At 38.0% G+C, this 21,020-nt stretch overlaps 1 long non-coding RNA gene across 2 annotated transcripts in view; it reads right to left on the reverse strand.

Annotated features, from left to right (window-relative positions):
- Positions 1–21,020, reverse strand: part of LOC131354117 (uncharacterized) — an 84,629-nt gene that overhangs the window by 15,473 nt on the left and 48,136 nt on the right. For both annotated transcript variants that reach the window (XR_009204704.1, XR_009204703.1), the window contains 2 exons: positions 12,570–12,756; positions 12,024–12,169 (listed from right to left, as the gene is read on the reverse strand). This is a non-coding gene — a long non-coding RNA (uncharacterized LOC131354117). The remainder of the gene's footprint in view (positions 1–12,023; positions 12,170–12,569; positions 12,757–21,020) is intronic.

Raw genomic sequence — 21,020 nt, forward strand, 5'->3', positions numbered from 1 at the left:
CTGTTTTTGTGTATATGTTAAAAAAAGAACCCTCTTTTGTTTACAGTTCTCTAATTTTTTGCACATTGTACTGTCTAACATATTATGCGGAAAGTATACCGCTAAATTATTTTGTGTATTTTGTGTATTTTGCATATCTGTCCTGTTTTGTTTTGAACTGTCTTTTTTTTATCTTGTACTGTTTGCACTAGGTTGCACTTCATGTGTCTAGGACAACTTACTTTCAGACCTTAGCTCTGTGTTGTTTCGTAGCTCTGTGATGTTTTATGTAGCACCAGTGTGCTGGAGAAACTGTGTTGTTTTATTTCACTGTGTACTGCATTAGCTACATATGGTTGAAATGACAATAAAAGCTTCTTGACTTCTTCACTTGACTTGAGTCAGGGCACTGTTGGGTTTCTGTATGTAGAGAAATACAAAAAAAACACTGTATACACATAACAGTATATAATTCTAACATTTTAACCTAGTAAGTTGTTGTTGTTGTATACCGGCTGCTCCTTATGGTGTCCAAGAAGCACAAAACAAAATAACAAATCCGAGAACAAAATAACAAATCTGAAAACACAAGGACAAAGGTAGGTATAGTTTTTTGCGAATGGAGTTCTTACCGCTGATTGGCCGAGACATCTGTCACTCAAGAGGACTTCTGCCTTTACTTTAAACCATTTGCTTTAAATCTAAAAAAATCATATGTAAACAAACATATGTATTTACACTACCAGTCAAAAGTTTGGACACATCTAATTCCATGGTCTTTCCTGATGTAATTATTTCTTTTTACATTGTAAAACAATGCTGAAGGCAGCCGAAATACACAATAATCTCGTTTGAACAGTTGATATTGAGATATGTCTGCTACTGATGCTCTGTAAAGCCTTCATAACGGCTCTAATCTGAGGTGCTGTTAATTGGTGATTTCTGAGGCTGGTAACTCTAAATGAACTTCTCCTCTGCAGCAGAGGTCAGTTTTGGTCTTGCTTTCCTGGGGTGGTCTTCATGTGAGCCAGTTTCATCATGGTGCTTGATGGGTTTTGCAAATGCACTTGACAATACTGTTCTTGCAAGAACTATTCCAGAACCCCTGACCTTCGTGTCTTAAAATAACAACTGACTGTTTTTTGTTGTCATTACATATGGATTACTTAAGTCCATGTGTGTTATTTCATAGTTTTGAAATCTCCAGTATTGTTCTACAATGTAGAAAATAAATCCCTAAACAAAAAACATTGAATTAAAAGGTGTGTCCAAACTTTTGACTGGTAGTGTATATTTATAAGAAAATTGATTTATTCAGCACTTCTTTAAGGATGGACGTTCATATGGTGTGATTTTGGATATACTGATAGCGTATCATGGCATAAAGATTAGTTTGTGATCTCTAAAAACACAGCAGGAATGTTTGGAAGACAAAACTATTCCAGATTAAAGGATATAAGGAGCGCTATAAGAGCAGAGATGTGTTCATACACACACCAATCCACTTTCTACTGCTGCAGCCTGCTGGAGTTCCTGTACATCCTGAGTGACAGTCGTCTCGTCCAATCAGAGGTAATTCCATTCGCAAACCATACCTACCTTTTCTGGTTTGTCTGATTCATCCTCGTGTTTTCTGATTTGTTATTTTATTTTGCACCTCTCGGCATAATAATGATTTGTAATCTCACTATAAATGATTTATAATCCCACTCTCTGGTGTTTATAATGATTAATAATCCCCTCTCTAAAACTAGTATACTAGATTAAAAAAAGGAAAGAAATACTTACGAAAAACTTACAAAAATCCCTTCATTTGAGCCATTTAACACTTCTGTGGCTTGTGACATCACACCAAATAAATTTAAAGCTGAACAAAACAGACATATATTTTCTCATTTCTTGTTAGATACTGGGCCAGACTGATAACATGCTTGATAATATTTCTGCTTGCATAAATCCTTTATGCTGATTCTGCATTTACTGGACATACAGTGACCCTGTCTTTGAACCAGAATATAACTGAATAGATCTTTGGATTTATTGCACTTTGGTCCCTTTGATCCATCACTGAACATTTTTTTGACCAAACATTATAATAAAGGCTCATTACTTTAACCAAGACTGTAACTTAAAACTTGTAGATGAAATCTTCTTTATTGATCAATCTGGATATTTTTAATCAACATATTTTGATTAACCTCACACTCCATGTTCCTGTGATGGGTTCCTGATCCTGACCTTGAAAAAAAAGCACTTATTAAAGCTGAATAAATGAATATTTTGATTAATCAGAACATTACAAATGTCAGAGGATCCCCTGGGTCTACACCCACATCAGATTTAATTATGCTACACTTATTTTTATAAATTGAGAATGTTTATGGATAATGATCTGATGATCTGATGAAAAGACTGAATGAAAGCTTAAACAAAAAGCTGGTAAAAACATCTTGGGAAAATATATGAGAATAGATTCATAATCATTACAGCTTTAACTGGGTCGATCTTGTGCTTAGATCTCCATCATTGAACATTTGATAATTAAATCTATCCTGAGTTCAGAAATTTCACTAATACTCATATTTATAAGTTGATCAAAGCTCCTGGTTACACAACTCCACATACATACTACATACACTTTGCAAATACACTATATTGCCAAAAGTATTCGCTCACCCATCCAAATAATCAGAATCAGGTGTTCCAATCACTTCCATGGCCACAGGTGTATAAAATCAAGCACCTAGGCATGCAGACTGTTTTTACAAACATTTGTGAAAGAATGGGTCGCTCTCAGGAGCTCAGTGAATTCCAGCGTGGAACTGTGATAGGATGCCACCTGTACAACAAATCCAGTCGTGAAATTTCCTCGCTCCTAAATATTCCACAGTCAACTGTCAGCTGTATTATAAGAACGTGGAAGTGTTTGGGAACGACAGCAACTCAGCCACGAAGTGGTAGGCCACGTCAACTGACGGAGCGGGGTCAGCGGATGCTGAGGCGCATAGTGCGAAGAGGTCGCCAACTTTCTGCAGAGTCAATCGCTACAGACCTCCAAACTTCATGTGGCCTTCAGATTAGCTCAAGAACAGTGCGCATGGAATGGGTTTCCATGGCCGAGCAGCTGCATCCAAGCCATACATCACCAAGTGCAATGCAAAGCGTCGGATGCAGTGGTGTAAAGCACGCCGCCACTGGACTCTAGAGCAGTGGAGACGCGTTCTCTGGAGTGACGAATCGCGCTTCTCCATCTGGCAATCTGATGGACGAGTCTGGGTTTGGCGGTTGCCAGGAGAACGGTACTTGTCTGACTGCATTGTGCCAAGTGTAAAGTTTGGTGGAGGGGGGATTATGGTGTGGGGTTGTTTTTCAGGAGCTGGGCTTGGCCCCTTAGTTCCAGTGAAAGGAACTCTGAATGCTTTAGCATACCAAGACATTTTGGACAATTCCATGCTCCCAACTTTGTGGGAACAGTTTGGAGCTGGCCCCTTCCTCTTCCAACGTGACTGTGCACCAGTGCACAAAGCAAGGTCCATAAAGACATGGATGACAGAGTCTGGTGTGGATGAACTTGACTGGCCTGCACAGAGTCCTGACCTCAACCCGATAGAACACCTTTGGGATGAATTAGAGCGGAGACTGAGAGCCAGGCCTTCTTGTCCAACATCAGTGTGTGACCTCACAAATGCGCTTCTGGAAGAATGGTCAAAAATTCCCATAAACACACTCCTAAACCTTGTGGACAGCCTTCCCAGAAGAGTTGAAGCTGTTATAACTGCAAAGGGTGGACCGACGTCATATTGAACCCTATGGATTAGGAATGGGATGTCACTTAAGTTCATATGCGAGTCAAGGCAGGTGAGCGAATACTTTTGGCAATATAGTGTATATCTAATTTTATATATATATATATATATATATATATATATATATATATATATATATATATATATATATATATATATATATATAAATATATATATACACTATATTACCAAAAGTATTCGCTCACCTGCCTTGACTCGCATATGAAATTAAGTGACATCCCATTCCTAATCCATAGGGTTCAATATGACGTCGGTCCACCCTTTGTTGCACAGGTGGCATCCTATCACAGTTCCACGCTGGAATTCACTGAGCTCCTGAGAGCGACCCATTCTTTCACAAATGTTTGTAAAAACAGTCTGCATGCCTAGGTGCTTGATTTTATACACCTGTGGCCATGGAAGTGATTGGAACACCGATTCTGATTATTTGGATGGGTGAGCAAATACTTTTGGCAATATAGTGTATATATATATATATATATATATATATATATATATATATATATATATATATATGAAGAGTTTATTTGCAAAAACAGATTAATAATTAACTGATTATTAACAATAATTAACAGATTAAAAAACAGATTATTAATTTTCAGAAATCATGTTTTTTATTGTTCATTCCAAGTAAGATGAATCGAACTGGAGTTGGGTTGTTTTGACTAAATAATAATAACTCATAAAAATTCAGGTAACTTACAAAATTAAAGTTCATTGAAAGTATGTTTTTTTATTTTTTAAAAGTCTGTTTTTGAGCAAAAACAGATAACTCCAACAGCCGTTTTTTGGCAAAAGCAGAAAACTCGACATTTCATCTTTCAGAGTCAAACAAAACCAAGTAATTTCTTTGTAATTGCATTTAAGTGCAATATTTAAAATTGTTTAACTTGAAACAAGTTGTCTATGTAAAGAGCAGTAAAAATAATAACAATAATAATCTTTGTAATCTCCTCAGCTGACCATGTAGATGCCTGACAAACTTTGTTGTGATTACACCCAATACAGGGAGCTTTTCCTTCACCACTGTAACATGCTGCTTTAGCAATGTTCCGTGAAAAAATTTTCCTTTCCTTTTACGCCCTGAAGAAGATATCACAGGTTCATCAAGTCCGTCAAAATTATCCATACTCGATCACTTAGTCCAGTTCGATAAAACTCTTCTCAGCAAGTGTGTCTTTCAGAAGTGACTATCAGCCTGGTCAGCTGACCTGAATAATGCGCACTGATTTGCTAAAATGGACTTATCGGTTTTTGCTCACAAACAACAAGGGAGCTTACTAGCTTTTGCAGTAAAACATAAACTCGTGATGCCTCAAAAGTGGACAATACTGGCTTTTTTGACAAAACGTGTTTTTTTTTTTTGTAAAAATGATGTTTATCGGTTTTTGCAAATAAACTCTTCATATATATGAGGATGAGGTTGGGTTTCTTTTTGAGTCTGCTTCCTCTCAAGGTTTCTTACTCATATCGTCTCAGAGAGATTTTCCTCACCACCATCACCTCTGGCTTGTTCATTAAAGATAAATATAAATAAAAATTTGTCATTTTTATTAAGAATTTTTTTTTTATATTTCTGTAAAGCTGCTTTAAGACAATAAAATAAAAATGTAATTCTAAAATTAAATAAAAATATATTAAAAATGAAATAAATAAAAATTAAATTAAACAAAGGAAATGTGTTAGAAAATATTTAAATTAAAAACAAGAAAAAAAGGGGGGGATTTTACAGATCAGTCTCAATTATGTACACTTTGTTCAAGGTTCTGGAAAAGATATTACTAATTATTTATGGACAGATTAAAGAATGCATATAGGAATAATACTGTAGCCGGTCTTATTAAAATGGAGGTAGATTTAAGGTGCTTCTGCAATATGCCATGTGATATCATTAATCAGGGCATATAGCTGTATAAATTAAAAGTGGTAGGCTTTAGTAAACTGGTCATTATGTGAGCTAAATCGTACTTCGGTGGAAGATCTGAAAGATTCAAGATTAATGAAGCACATACCTGTGGAGCACAATCCTAAAGGAAGTATTATTTTTCTTGGTTTATATTAATGATATTAAAGCAGTGATCATTTTTCATGCTCAAATGATAATATCTCAAAGAGAAAATATTGTTTTTTTTCTCAAATTAAATATCTGTCCATAGTAGCTGTGTTGCATTTTTTCTAATCCCTAGCTTTTAGGTATTTTAGACTTATTCCATATTCCCAGTTTCTAGAAACACTACTGATTGTGTCCTATACAAAGGTACACAGCATCAGATTAACATTCCTTCATTTTTATGACTTTTTCATATTCAAGCATGCAAATTCCCTCCTTCAAGCACATTCCTCCTTCATATGAATCCATACAAATTTCTAGCAGGAGATTTTCTAGCAATAGAGCTGTGACCTTTATTTTTAATCCACAACTAGCTTCTCAGACGATCTCTCTGGATCAGTATAAACAATATTAATGGAATTAGACACACAAGCCCTCCCTATACAGGTGTCTTAGTAGAAGTAGGAGTGTAAATAAGACACTGGTTTTGATTTATAATGGGAAGGAGAGGATGTGATGAGAACACAGCTGTCCTTTGCACCTAGCTACTGTCTGTTCTCTCTCAGTTTATATTCAAGTGTCCTGCCTTCATTTGCATTTAAGGCATATGCCCTTATCCAGGGCAACTTACGCTCTTTTTATACAACTAAGCAATTGAGGGTTCAGAACCTTGCACAGGGGCCCAGCAGTGGCAGCTTGGTGGACCTGGGATTTTATCTCACAACCTTCCAATCAGTAGTCCAACACCTTAACCACTAAGCTACCACATCCCCATGCCCTTGGAGGTACAGCAACAACCTCAGCTTTTGTGCTTCATTTGTCATGTTGTCTTTACATTGTTGTCTTTATGATGTGTTACACCATGCCAGTGAGGATGTAGTGGACAGAGAAAAGAAGCTGGTTGGACTAGCAGGTAACGAATAATTGTTCTTATCTGTGTGTTGTTACTTTTAGCCTTTTTATGTGTCTGCTTTTGTTTCAGGTACAGCTGTGAATCAGACAGAGACACAAAACACACACTCTTGAACTTGAACTCAAACACCAGACAAGTCTGCAAGTGAACTGCTTGTTTTTGTCATTTTTAAAAAAGATGAGACAAGCCCTGAAAAGAGTTCATGCGACATAAAAAAGGACAGAATTTTGTTTTTTTTTTTGTACAAATTATGCTGTAAGAAAGGCCACGATGACTAATAATGCCCAGACTCTATCCTTAACCACATAATACAGTACCTTTTTCAAACAGACCTTCAAGAAGACATTCGGTGAGTCAAGTCTCAAACAAAGAGCACCCAAGAGCTTAAATGTATCTCTGTCTCCTCCAATCGGAATGGTTTATGAGGATCACTAGGTTTTTATGGATGATCAGTAAGCACGACGTTGGTGATATGCAATCATGTTCTTAGCTGCTAGTATATCATCCACATGCATCATGTCACTTTTATTTCCAAACTTTATATTCCTGATTTTGAAATACACCAGATTGCTACTTATAAAATGTCATCTGCTTTCACTGGGCAAGTGTTAAAACCATCAGTGCGTGAAGATGCTATAGAATGCTATTTCTGATTTATGAGAGCAAGCATAATATTCCATGCCTACAGCCTGGCCAGAAAATAAATAAATAAATAAATAAATAAGTGGAGCATCGTGGGTTCGAGTCTCACTCCCACTCACTGTGTATGTGGAGTTTGCATGTTCTCCCTGTGCTTTTCTGGGTGGGTTTCCTCTGGGTGCTCCAGTTTCCTCCCACAGGGCAAAGACATGCTTCTAGGCTGATTGTGGTCTCTAAATTGTCCGTAGTGTGTGATTGCGTGAGTGAATGAGTGTGTGTGTGTGTGTGCCCTGCGATGGGTTGGCACTCCGTCCAGGGTGTATCCTGCCTTGATGCCTGATGACGCCTGAGATAGGCACAGGCTCCCTGTGCCCCGAGAATAGATCGGATAAGTGATACAGACAATGAAATAATAAAAAATAAAAAAAAATAAAAAAAGCACAACATTTATTGTCTAGTCTACTGTTATGAATTAACAGGCAAAATAAATAAATAAATACAAATAAATGAATAAATTAGCACAAAATTATCATCTAGTGTATTGTTATGAATTAACAGGAAAAATGAATGAATGAATGAATGAATGAATATAACTTTTTTGTCTGTTATGAATTAACAGACAAAAAAGATAAAATGCAGCGTATTAATGCACATTTAATATCTACATCAATATACTGCATGTAGCTGGATTTGGCTGTAGTCTGAATGTAAATCTAATCAAGTCACTGATTTCCATTTTGGACATCAGAGTGGCCAATCTGCCCACATCATCTTTAGAACATTTCTGGTTCTTAATCACATTTTGGAGAGACTTTTCTCATAAAACTTGGAGTTATTAGGTTATTACCTCTCCTTAATGTATTTCCATTTATTCATTCATTTATTTATTTTATTATTATATGGTGCATTGCTTGATTTGTACAGAATATGGCCAAAGGTTTGTGAGCACCTGACTATTTGTTTCTTCCACAAAGTTGGAAACCTACAACTTTGTAAGCTGTAGTGTACAAATGTAAGATTTCTCTACACTGAACCAAAAAGGCTCAAACCCTCTTACAGCATGACAATGCAGCTGTGCACAAAGCACACAGCTCTATGAAGGCATGGTGTGGAGGTGAAGGTTGGAGAAAGTGGAAGAACTGGAGTGTCTGGCACAGAACCCTGACTCTGACTCAACCCCACTGAACACCTTTTGGATGAACTGGAACACCGACTGAACCCCAGACCTCCTCACTCTTACATCATCAGTGTCTGATCTCACTTATGCTCTCGTAGCTGAATGAACACTAATCCATACACTCCAAAATCATGATCGAATGCTTCCAAGTAGAGTGAAGCTTATTATTAACAGCAAAAAAGAAAGAAGTCTGGAATGTCTAGGATGTCCCAAAAGCATGTATGGGTTGTGATGGTATTGAGATGTCCACAAACTTCTTCGTTAGTGACTAGCCGTAATAAGCTACTGAGAGGCCACAGAGGCATGGGAAATCTCCCTGAGCCAACTTTGAGCCACTCGACAGGGAAGCCATGGTCTTCTGAGTGAGGTCAGATCATTAGAAGGTGTACATACAGTAAAGTCATACAGTCTTTACAAGTCTACAGCATCCACTGGCCTGGAGAAAAGGTGGACTCTATGTCTAAAGCACTTTGGTGAATCGTAATTTTGAGGCTATTCATGTGAGACGGTAGCATCAACAACAGGAGGACGTGAATCATAAGAAGCTCAAAGCATCAGGATGAATCAGGCAGGTCGGGAAATCGAGACCAGCTACAGCAGCAGCAGTGTGTCAGGATGTTAGCATAAGAGTGTTAGCATGATTAAAGTGAAATCTGCCTGCGTAATTAGTCTGGATTTAAACGATAGCACTTGTCTACCAAAGTAACACAGTATGACAGGGTATGGAAACGAATCCTAAACAAATCACAGAGAACTTTCAATGGTAGTTTTAAAGGTACTGGTATGTGATGGGAAACAGGCACAGGTACGAGCCTGAGAGTCTGGGCCTGGCCCAGAAACACACACACACACACACACACAAAGACACACGCACACCTAGAGACAAAGACATGCACACACAAACAAACAGACACACACACACACACACAAACACACATACAGACAAAGAGATACACACACAAACAAACACACACACACACAAAGACATACAAACACAAAGACCCACCCAGAGACAAAGACATACACACAGAGACACACAAACAGACACATGCTGTACACAAACACACACTTAGACAAAGACATACATACACACAGAAACACACAGAAACACACAACCAGAGACAAAGACATTCACGCACACAAACAGAGACACACACAGAGACAAAGACACACACACACACACAGACAAATACATGCACATACACGTACAGACACAGGTAAGAGGCTGAGAGAAAGCGCTCTTCCTGGTGGAGAAGATGTGAGTTATGATCAGTGTGTAATGTTCACACAACTGCTGCAGTGCTTTAATGAAAGTGTGAAAGGGTTCAAACTCTCTGCTGTTCTTCTGCTGAAGATCTTAATGACCGAAATATACACATATCTTCTGTGTCCAGGAGAAAGAAAAAATGTGCTCATTAATCTCTTTCTATCTGTCTCATGAGTCAAGTGTGTACACACACACACACACACACACACACAGACACACACACACACAGACAAAGACACACACACACACACACAGTATGTAATCAGTGGAAATTTAGCCGCCCACAAAGACACATATGTCTTGATGTATCTGAAAGGTTGTGAGTTTGTCTCATCATGCAGAGCTGAGCTTCAGACACACACACACACACACCTCAGGGGGCTGATTGACAATTCAAGGCTCTTTTATTCATTGTAACAATTTCACATTTGTTTTTTTTTTATACGTGCACACACACACACAAACACACACACACACACCTGATTGACTAACCTTATGAGAACCTTTTGGCAACCATATGTTGACAATTAATTACACAAAAACTTTCAGTATGATTATTTTGGATTGTGTGTGTGTGTGCGTGTGTGTGTGATTGTGTGTGAGAGTGTGTGAGAAAGAAAGAGAGAGATCTCAGTTTGGTGGCCTGACAACATCAACACTAGAAAGAAACCTCGTTTGTCTATCTAATCATCCTCTGTGCTGTTTAAACGGGCTAACGACCAAAAAACCCCTCATCATTCAGCAAGGGAGTGTGTGTGTGTGTGTGTGTTATGTGAGAATAAGAGAGTAAATAAAGGAACTTGTTCTCACACACACACACACACACACACACACTAAGTGAGCATTATAGGAGCCAGTATAAACTCCATCACATTATCTGAGTTTCAGATTGGAGGTTAATTTATGATCCATGCTGCTGCACTGCAAAATATCTGATGATCTTCTCATAGAGCGAGACAGACACAAACACACACACACACACACACACACACACACACACACTTACACATATAGTCACAATACGCAGGCACACAGATTAATACACCTGCTATATTCAGGCAAACTGATTAATACACACACACACACACATACATTTACACATATTGTTGCAATACCCAGGCACAGAGATTAATACACACACACACACACACATTTACATATATAGTCACAATACACAGACACAGATTAATACACAAACACACATTTGAACAAATAGTCACAATACTCAGGGAAACAGATTAATACACACACACACACACACTTTTACATATAGTTACAATGCTCAGGCAAACAGCTTAATAAACACACACATACACCTTTACATATTAATACAGATTAATACACACAAACACATTTAAACATATAGTTACAATGCTCAGGATACACACACACATACACACATACACACACACATTGTGCATTCCACATGTCAGGAGAACAGATAGCTCAGACATCCGACCTTTTACACCAGACAGAGCAACAGCTCCTCAATGACGTTTCTGTGTATTTCTTGGTGTGTGTGTGTGTGTGGGTGTGTGAGAGAGAGAGAAAGAGAGAGAGAGAGAGAGAGAGAGAGAGAGAGAGGGAGAGTGATTTTGAGAGGGTGGAGTGAGAGAATAGTAAAAAAAAAATGAACAGATTGACTTCATGGCTGTTGCTTGTGCTTGTGTGTGTGTGTGTGTGTGTGTGTGTTTATGAGAGAGAGAAAGTTTTTTTTCTTCATGGGTGAGAACATTAACAACTGACTGATTTAAAATGTATGTGGTTTAAAGCCAGTGTGTGTGTGTGTAACATAAACACAACATATCACATTTCTCTGGATTGCTCCATTTAACCCAGGAATGAATCACGACTAATTGTAATTGTCAGAACACGATTGTGCGTTCCAAAGCCACGTTGATGTGTGTTTTACGGTCACATTTCCCATGTTCTGTCTCCTTCTACGTGAGAAACACAAACCCATGACTTTTATTTGTGTTGGTATGTGAACACGTGTTGAATCTTGAAATCCTTTTTTTTTTTTTTTGCATTAAGCGTGTGTGTTGATAAAGAGAGGGTGGGGGGGTCGAAGAAAGAAGGGAACTGAAGGAAGTGGAGAAGTTAGCTGCTCATGGGTCAATTAGAGAGAAAGAGAAGGAGGCAGGCAGGCAAGAACACAACCATGCAATTACCTTCGTATGACAAATGTCGGAGATTAGCCGGTTGCAGCCGTTTTTCAGCGTTGCGCGGGAGGCAGCGAGCAGAAGGAGAAGACAGGGTGCAAAAGCATGTTCCCTGCTGCTACAATTGGGCAGTAATTAGACATCTGCGGATTTGTCTGAGAAGAAATTGCACACACACACACACACATGCTCAAACTCCTCACATTTAGCACTGAGAACAATAAATGTGTTCAACGTCAAAAACATGGTGGGAATATAAAAAATAATCTGGAATCTAGCGCTACAATTTTTACGAGAAGATTTTGATATTCAGTGAAATATATATGATAGTTTGTGCAAAAAAAAGTAAGAATCAGTTAAGATTGTGTGTTATACACAATCTGCAAACTCAATTTTTTAATCTCAATTCAATCTTTTATTTTAAATGTCTTTTTTTATTTTCTCTTTTTCCTTGATGATATTCCTTTTTGGCTTACTTCCTTCTCTCTCTCTCTCTCTCTCTCTCTCTCTCTGTCTTGCGTCCAGCAGCCAAACAGCCCTGAAAGGTGCAATTACCTTGGTGACGTGTGCCGCAGTAACCAGGCCCGAGATGCTGATTATGCACGGGAGAAACGGAGCTGATTGGCCAAATGAAGCGCTCATTAGCTCGCTGTCACTCTCTCGGCAGCCATTAGCGCATTAGCTAAACTGACCATTAAATGAGCCCAAGTCTCCTCCATCTGCCTCGGCTCACAGAGAGAAGCTGAAAGAGCAAGACAAAGAGAGGGGAAAAAAAATCAGAGGATGACAGAATTAACTGAAAGCAAAGTAACCGGTAACTTTCAAGGCTTAAGCGGTGATGAGAGTAGTTTTGTAAAAGCCGGGTTAAGATTCCGTGCTGGTGATTAGAGATCAAATCACAGGACTGCTTGTGAAGAGCTTGTGAAAATGACCTCAGCAGATAACAAGAGCAGCTTTTATCAGCTTGCTCCATGGTATTTAGAGGAGGAATTTTAGAGGAATTACAGTAAATTTTGATAGCATCACAACACACATTCAAACACAACCAAAGCTTTATTCTTTATTTCATGTTATGTGGAAAGTAAATGCATATGTGTCTCAATGATAGGAGAATCCTGTGCTGCTTCTTTCTTTCTTTCTTTTCTTTTTTTTTTTTGCAAAAAAAGCTCAAAAATGCTTCACAAAATAAAAAAAAATATATCAAATCATACATTTTTTAACCACAACAATCACAAAAAAACTAAAAATTTTGGACGAACTTGTTTAATGGTATGAAGAGATGAATTTCCATCTCCATCAGAAGCCTCAGATTCCTGTTCTTGGCTGATAACTTGAAATTATCTTCTCTTGTAGCTCAATCCATATTGAGGTTTATCTATCTTGTACTTTTTTGGATGCTTTTCTGCTCACCACGCTTGTAAAGAGTGATTATTTGAGTCCAGCTGTATCCACCTGTACGACTGAAGCTCTTGTCCGGTATCTTCTACATGATTGGCTGATTGAATAAGTGATTGAATAATGTGCAAATGTACAAGTCTAACGTCAGTGCTTGAGTTGATCTGAAGCCTATTTTTGGAACAATGTGTATGATACACATTAAATTGGATGCCAGTCCATCATGGGAAGAAACTGTTGAACCAAGATGGTGAACCTGAGCTGAAGATTAAACCAGGGACCTTGATTACCAAAGAATCTGAGTATTTGATTTCAGAATCAAAAAGGTACATGTTCAACATTCTCACTTCTCAAATGGTCAAGAGTTTCAGCTCACATGAAGCATCATAACAGACAAAAAAATTTCAGATAGCAGCAAGTTTGACCATGGCATTTTTGTTGGTGTCCTGGAGAGGATGGTTTGGAAATTTCCTAAACATTTGATCTCAGTGCATAAAAGAACAAACGGTGCAAAAAACCAACAACAACCATACACTGTCTTGCTTTATTTTTCTTTATTCACAATTCTGTAGGCCAAAATACCTTGTTTGACCAGTCTGAACTGAAAGAAAGGTGTCGTTTCCTCAAATAACCACTCTGTACAGCTGTGGTGAGTAGAAAAGCATCACAGAATAGACAATGTGTCAAAACCTGAGGATGATGAGCTCCATCTGCACTGGAATATGAGTCTACACTGAGTACAGGATCACAGAAACTGAACAATCAGTGAGTTCTTGTACCTTGTTGATGGAACAGTCAGAAAGTTCTTGTACCTTGGCGTTATTTGGTCATTCAGAGAGAAATGTTAGAATAAATGGAAGAATAGGAGACTCATCATCATCATCATCATCTATAGATCTATAAAGGGTGCAGCCCACGTCTGCTGCAGGCACATGCGTGACTGGAAAAGCCAATACGTGAGAGGCAGATCCAGCCATAACCGCTACATGTGAAGGTCTGGGATGAGGTTGAGGTGGTGGCAGGTCCCCGTTTCTTCCTCCTGTGGCGCTTATCTGCCAGTGTTGCCATATGGGAGGATTCAAAAGAGGAGATAGTCTGGGTGATGATCTGCCTTGAGAGGTTACAGGTGAATGCAGAGTTTGTCCATTCATTAGGGTTAATGTTGCATGTGTTAAGAGCTGTCTTTAGACAGTCTTTGTACCATTTTTCCGGTGAACCTCTGCCCCGTCAGCCACATGACAGTTCTCCGAAGAGGATGATCTTAGACAGTCTGTGATCTTCCATCCTGCAAACATGGCCAGCCCAGCATAGTTGGGAATTCAGCAGCAGAGCCTTGATGCTGGTGAATTTGGCCCTCAGCTTTTGTGACAAAGTCTCTCCAGTGCATGTTGAGGATGGAGCGGATGCAGTGTTGATGGAAACGCTCAAGGAGACGGAAGTGTTTGCAGTAGAAGATGACCCAGGTCTCCGAACCGTATAGAAGTGTGGTTAGAACTACAGCCCTGTATACGCTGATCTTGGTGGCTCTAGTTGGGTGTCTGTTGTTCCACACCCTTTACCCAAGCTCTTTGTCTAGACTAACGTGTGAAAAAACCACCTTAGAAGACAGTTGGACAAAAATCATTGGGACAGCACAGAGTAGCGAAAGTTTTATTGTTATTTTTCAATTTGTCACACATTGCAAATGTCAATTATTATTCTGATTAACTTACGATCTCAGGGAAAGAAACACTTCTTAAAACATAGTGAATGGGACGAAATACACAAGTTTTCATCTGTTCTAAATGATAGACATGAAGAGAGAGAGAGAGAGAGAGAGAGAGAGAGAGATGCTGCAGATAGTTTTGTTGCTGAGGGAATCATTTTGCACATTCCACCTGTGGCCTGATTGAAATGAGTAACCAATGCTAATCACATTTCCATAATGAAGAGATGAGTTAAGAAAATTACACACACTCTCCTCGATCAGTGCTGCTCTCAGTGTGCGCCGTTCCCCTTCCTGTTGGCTTCCATTACTGTCTCCAATTGCCTTAGAGCACCGGAAAGCAAGCATTAACGGCATGAAGAGTTGCACCGCAGGTGTGTGTGTGTGTATGTGTGTGAGAGAGAGACAGATAGAGTGTAACAGCGTAATAGAAAAAGGTCTAGTTTATGATCATGAAATCAGAATTCCATGTCATACGTCATGTTTACATGCATAATAATCTGCATAATAAAAAAAAAATGTGACATTTCAATCTGTGGCTAATCATTTTAATAATTTGTTAGAGGAACATTTATCATTTATGGTCTTCTCTCTTTCTTTGGAAGTCAATCACAAACCCAGCGATAGAGCAGAAGTAGCGTGAGCTACTTGGCAAGATCTTACTTACCGACTTCCTCATCGTTATGGTGATGGTGACACTTCACCCTGAGTTTAGAGCATGTGTAAACAATTCCTTCAAAATCAAGAATGAATTTGCTCCAACTGATGGAAATCTTTGCATGTAAACACAGTCAGGGAAAGGAGAATAGAGAAAACGGCTTTAATCTGCAGATCGGCTCCAATCAAAGAGAAACAGCTGCGGAAAGATTAATAAACAGAGAGGGAAAGAATGAAAGAAAGAAAGAACACAAATCAGTAGCACTGATTGTGAGAAAGTTTGCAATGATTTGCAATGTGCTTTTAAATAGTGCAAACATACACACACACACACACACACACACACACGCAAACATGCTCTTTGAGTTAAAGCTGCAGTTTTTCTATTGGGGACCAGCTATCTTATACATATGGGGACATCGAGACACACTAAGATACACACACACACACACACACATGCACACACACACATGCACTCATGCGCACACACCACGCACACAAATACAATTGCTCTATAAGTTAAAGGGGACCAACCATCTTATACATATGGGCCCATCTGGTCACACTAAGATATAAAAACATGTCACACACACACACACACACACAATATACACATGCTCTTTAAGTCAGAGCTGCAGTACATCTGGTCTCTACTAAGATATAAAAACATGCACATACACATGTAGACACATGCATACACACACTACACGTGCATGCACTCATGCACACACCACATGCACAAACATGCTCTTAAAGTTAAAGCTGCAGTTTTTCTCTTGGGGACCAGATATCTTACACATATTGGGACATCTGGTCACACTAAGATAGAAAAACATGTACACACACTTACAAAAATGCTCTTTAAGTTACAGCTGCAGTTTCCCGCTTAGGGACCAGCCATTGTATGCATATGGGGACATCTGGTCCCTACTAAGATATAAAAACATGTCACACACACGCAGGCACACACACACACACACACACACACACACAAACCACATGTATGCACAAACACATGATGTTGTGAGAACATGTTCACAAACTGCTTTCCTTTCACACAGCTGACTATTCTACTCCCATCCTGAGTCTCAGGAGGTTAAACTTAATGGCTTCTGTCAGTACTTTTTGATTTTATTAAAATCTGAAAATGTAGGGGTAAAAAAATGTTGCTGTTGAATAAACCTGCTAGCTGGTGGTGTTCGGACCAGAACAAAAAGTCTCTCACAGTTTTATTGTGTGTGTATGTGAGAATTCAGTAATGTGAGAGGAGTGAGGGATGAAGAAGGATGCTTGATCCTCAACAGTTTCATGAAACAAAAAGCTTTATTTATTAATGAGTAACAAAAAAAAATCTTTTTATCAGATCATAGTTAGATTTCTAACTATTTACATCCAGTTCTGGGAATGTAGTAGCTTAGTGGTTAAGGTGTTGGACTATTAATCAGAGGGTTGTGAGATTGACTTGCCAGTCCACCATACTGCCCCTGCTCGGCCCCTGAGCAAGGCCCTTAACCCTCAATTGTGTAATTGAGATAAATTGTAAGTTGCTCTGTATAAGAGCATATGCCAGAAATGTAAGCCTTTATTACTGTCACATCTACATCACAGCGCAGTGAAATTCTTTCTTCATATATATCCCAACTTTGGAAGATATATATATATATATATATATATATATATATATATATATATATATATATATATATATATATATATATATATATATATATATAAACTTTTTAGAAAGACTAATATGAGCGTCTCCCATACAATGAGTTGTATTCTTTACAATGAGTGCACTGATATAAATAAGTGATTTAAATTAAATTAGAAAACGCAGGAAGAAGGATAAGAAGCAACACACCACGTTGTGTAAAACTCCGGGAAAAGCGAAGAAAAAGGAAAAGAACCCGGAACGTTGTGTAGTAAGCAGTAAGTAAGCAAAAGTAAAATCTGAAAACTTTGAAGAACAGCCTACTTCACAATCCTCCTGTCAATCAGTTCAGCAATCCAATCCTGTCATCTACAATTAAGATAAAAAAAAAGTCACACTCTGACAACCATTTAGTTTTTTTTCTTTTTTTCTTTTCTTTTCCATTCCACTATTCACTATGCGAGAAAAATGGAAAAATCAAAGAAATAGAGCCAGCAGTTCTGCTCAAGATTGGAGGTTGTCAGCATTATGATTTATAACCACAATTACCCATTATCGCTGAATATCAATAACCCCGTGCAAATGCTGACTTAATCATTTTGTCATTTAGCTCCCGTCAGTCACTGCGAGTGTAAGAATAAATTCCAGTTAATGTCATTTGCTGGAAAGAGTTATAGATTTGAAACGGTAATTGGGTACGATGTTCATATTAAGCTCATAGGTGTTATTATTTCCTGTTCCAGCAGAAGACCAGGAGTGGATTTCTTAAGCTAATAGTGGTGTCTGCATGAGGAAGAACAAAATAAAGTGTTGTATATTCACTTGCAATACAACATGTGATTTTTAAAATTTATTTAATTATTTATGTGAAGCAACCAGATACATTATTAAACTCTCAATCTGTAAAGAAAATGGCAAGCCAGCTAATATACAGTGACTCGCCATCCGCTTCAATGGGAACACCTGATCATTTATGCCGTTATTCAATCAGTCAAACATGTAACAGCAACACAATACATACAATCACGCAGATACTGTACAGATCAAGAGCTTCAGGTAATGTAAAATATTTGTTGATGAGAGTGATCAGAGGAGAAAGAGCAGAAAGGTTTCATCTGAGAACTCAAGTAAGTATTTTTGAGAAGAAAAACATTCAATCAGAGCCTTGAGGTGGATGAGCTACAACAGATGAAGGCCAAAGTTCAAAATGTTGTCTGACAAACTGCAGGAAATTCTGCCTTCATCCTTCTGTTTTGAATTTGTTTTTAACATTTGTTGAAAGCAGTGTGTGAAAAGATTGCTGAAAATATATAGTTTTGTGCAGGTGGTGGTGCATGAAAGAGTTCATGGATTGTGTGAAAGCAATGAAAAATGATTTACAAATTTGGTTTTTAGGTTTTGCTGACTGGGGAAAATAATAATAATTAATATACATATATATAATAAATATGATAATAACATCTCATTTGAGAAGACAAACAGAGAAGAAAAACATCTCAGAAGCTTGAAGTGGATGACCTACAACAGATGAAGACCACATCAGATTCCTCTCCTCTCAGCCAAGAGCTGGGATCTGATGATATTGAGGCACAGACTGAATTTTTTTTTAAACTTATCCATGCTCTTGATAGCCTCAGATTCCAGTTCTTCTCAAAATCTGATGCGGTCTTCAGCTGGTATAGCTCCTCCAACTTCAGGTTTAATATTGTGCGTTCTGAGATGCTTTTCAGCTCACCACAGTTGTAAAGCATGATTAGTTACTTCCTGGAACCTCAAACCAATCTAAACATTTTCCTCTGACCTACTTATCAACAAGGCATTTGTTCCATCCCCAGAACTGTTACTCAAAAGATTTTTTTTCCTTCATTCTGATATTTGATGCAAACTGTAACTGATGCTTTTGACTTGTATCTTATTGTGTTTAGATTAAATAAGTGCATGTATAAACAAGTCTATTCCTATTAAAGTGGACAGTGAGTCTAAATACCTGTTCGTAGGATAGTGTAATATTCTATAATTTTTCATAATCGTCAGATTTTTTTTTTACTTTAGGACAGGACGTGAATAAAAGATGCTAGACGATTTATCAGTAGGAAAAATAAACACATAAACAACATAAAGAAGTAAACATTAAAATATATAAAAGTTTAATGCTGCCTTATATATCAGATTTAACCCGCTTCTATTTGACAGCAATCGTTTATCATGTCTCAATATTGTTCATTATCATTTGAACTGAAAGCTGAGACTTTCCTCTTTACTGCAACAAACACAAAATAAAACCCAAAATGTCTCCGGACAGTTTTCTTCCTCATCTTCCTCATCTTTCTCACTATTCCTAATCTAGCGTTGAAATACTGTTTAATCTCCTTATTCCTCCTCTTCTTATCACTCACTCCTGTCTGCTGTGCTTTCTTTAAGAATCACATGACTAAAACAGCTCTCGAATAAGAATCATAAGAGGAAGCAGAAGCATGAATAGAAAAGAAAAAAAAAACGATCGATCCTGTATGTGAAATGAATGAAGGCTTGCTATTACTATTAAAAATAGACAGTGAAAAATGAAGGAAAGATAAAAAAGCAACACGATTGCTAATAAATTCTGGTGGTTTGGGGGGGTAAACCATCTGTGTCCAAGTTGCCCGAGAGAATAATAATAATTAAAAAAAAACCTTTAGTTGCGTTTTCTCGTGATCACAATATAAAAAAAAGTTTTATCATGGCGTCTTTGTATCACAGGAAATTCTCGCACAGACATTTCAGTTTGAGTGAATCATAGATCAGAACCTCTAGAACTTGTGTTTACAGAAGTCCTAAGGAGCCATGGATTATTATTATTATTATTATTATTATTATTATTATTATTATTATTATTATTATTATTATTATTTTTATTTATTTATTTTTTCTCTTGGGGTTTTTTTGTTTGTTTTCTCATGATCCCTTTTCTGTGTATTCAACATAAGAACATGTTCTAGAGGAAGCAAAAGCGCGGTAATGCAGCACCATGGATGTTCACATTGGCTTTTATTTTGATCAGAAGTATCTCCGTGTCTGTCAGTGATTGAACGTCCACATACAGTAACTGTCAGATGCTTGAGAAGGAGGCACGTATCATGATAAACACATTCGCAAGGCCTGAGATTTTCCCACAATGGTGAGAAAACGAGATAGCGAGAAAATTAAGTTGTGATAACGAGAAAAAAGAGAGAACAAAATGTAATAATGCATGGCCTCTTAGGACTTCCGTAGTTCCACATTTGAAAGCTTCTATAGAAGTTTATTGCTATCCATCATTGCGCACTGGCATATGCTCCATTGCCTTCACGCAGCTTGCCTCATCTGTCTGCGTAACATTTAATCTCCCCTGCCTGACTGAGCACACTTCAGCCTCAGGCCTCTTTGACAAAACACTTAATGCTTCCAGATGACTTAAAGCCTCCCTGTCAGTCTCACTCTCCTGCTCCACCTCGACCTGTCAATCTGCTCCACATCTCCACCTTTAACTCCCTCCAGACTAGCTCACTCATCTTAGAAGAAGGAAAGAGAGATGGGTGGATGGCGTTTCCCTGCTTGAACCATGGAAAAAAAGAAG

The sequence above is a fragment of the Hemibagrus wyckioides genome, linkage group LG06, assembly GCF_019097595.1.
Source record: "Hemibagrus wyckioides isolate EC202008001 linkage group LG06, SWU_Hwy_1.0, whole genome shotgun sequence".
Lineage (NCBI taxonomy): Eukaryota > Metazoa > Chordata > Actinopteri > Siluriformes > Bagridae > Hemibagrus > Hemibagrus wyckioides.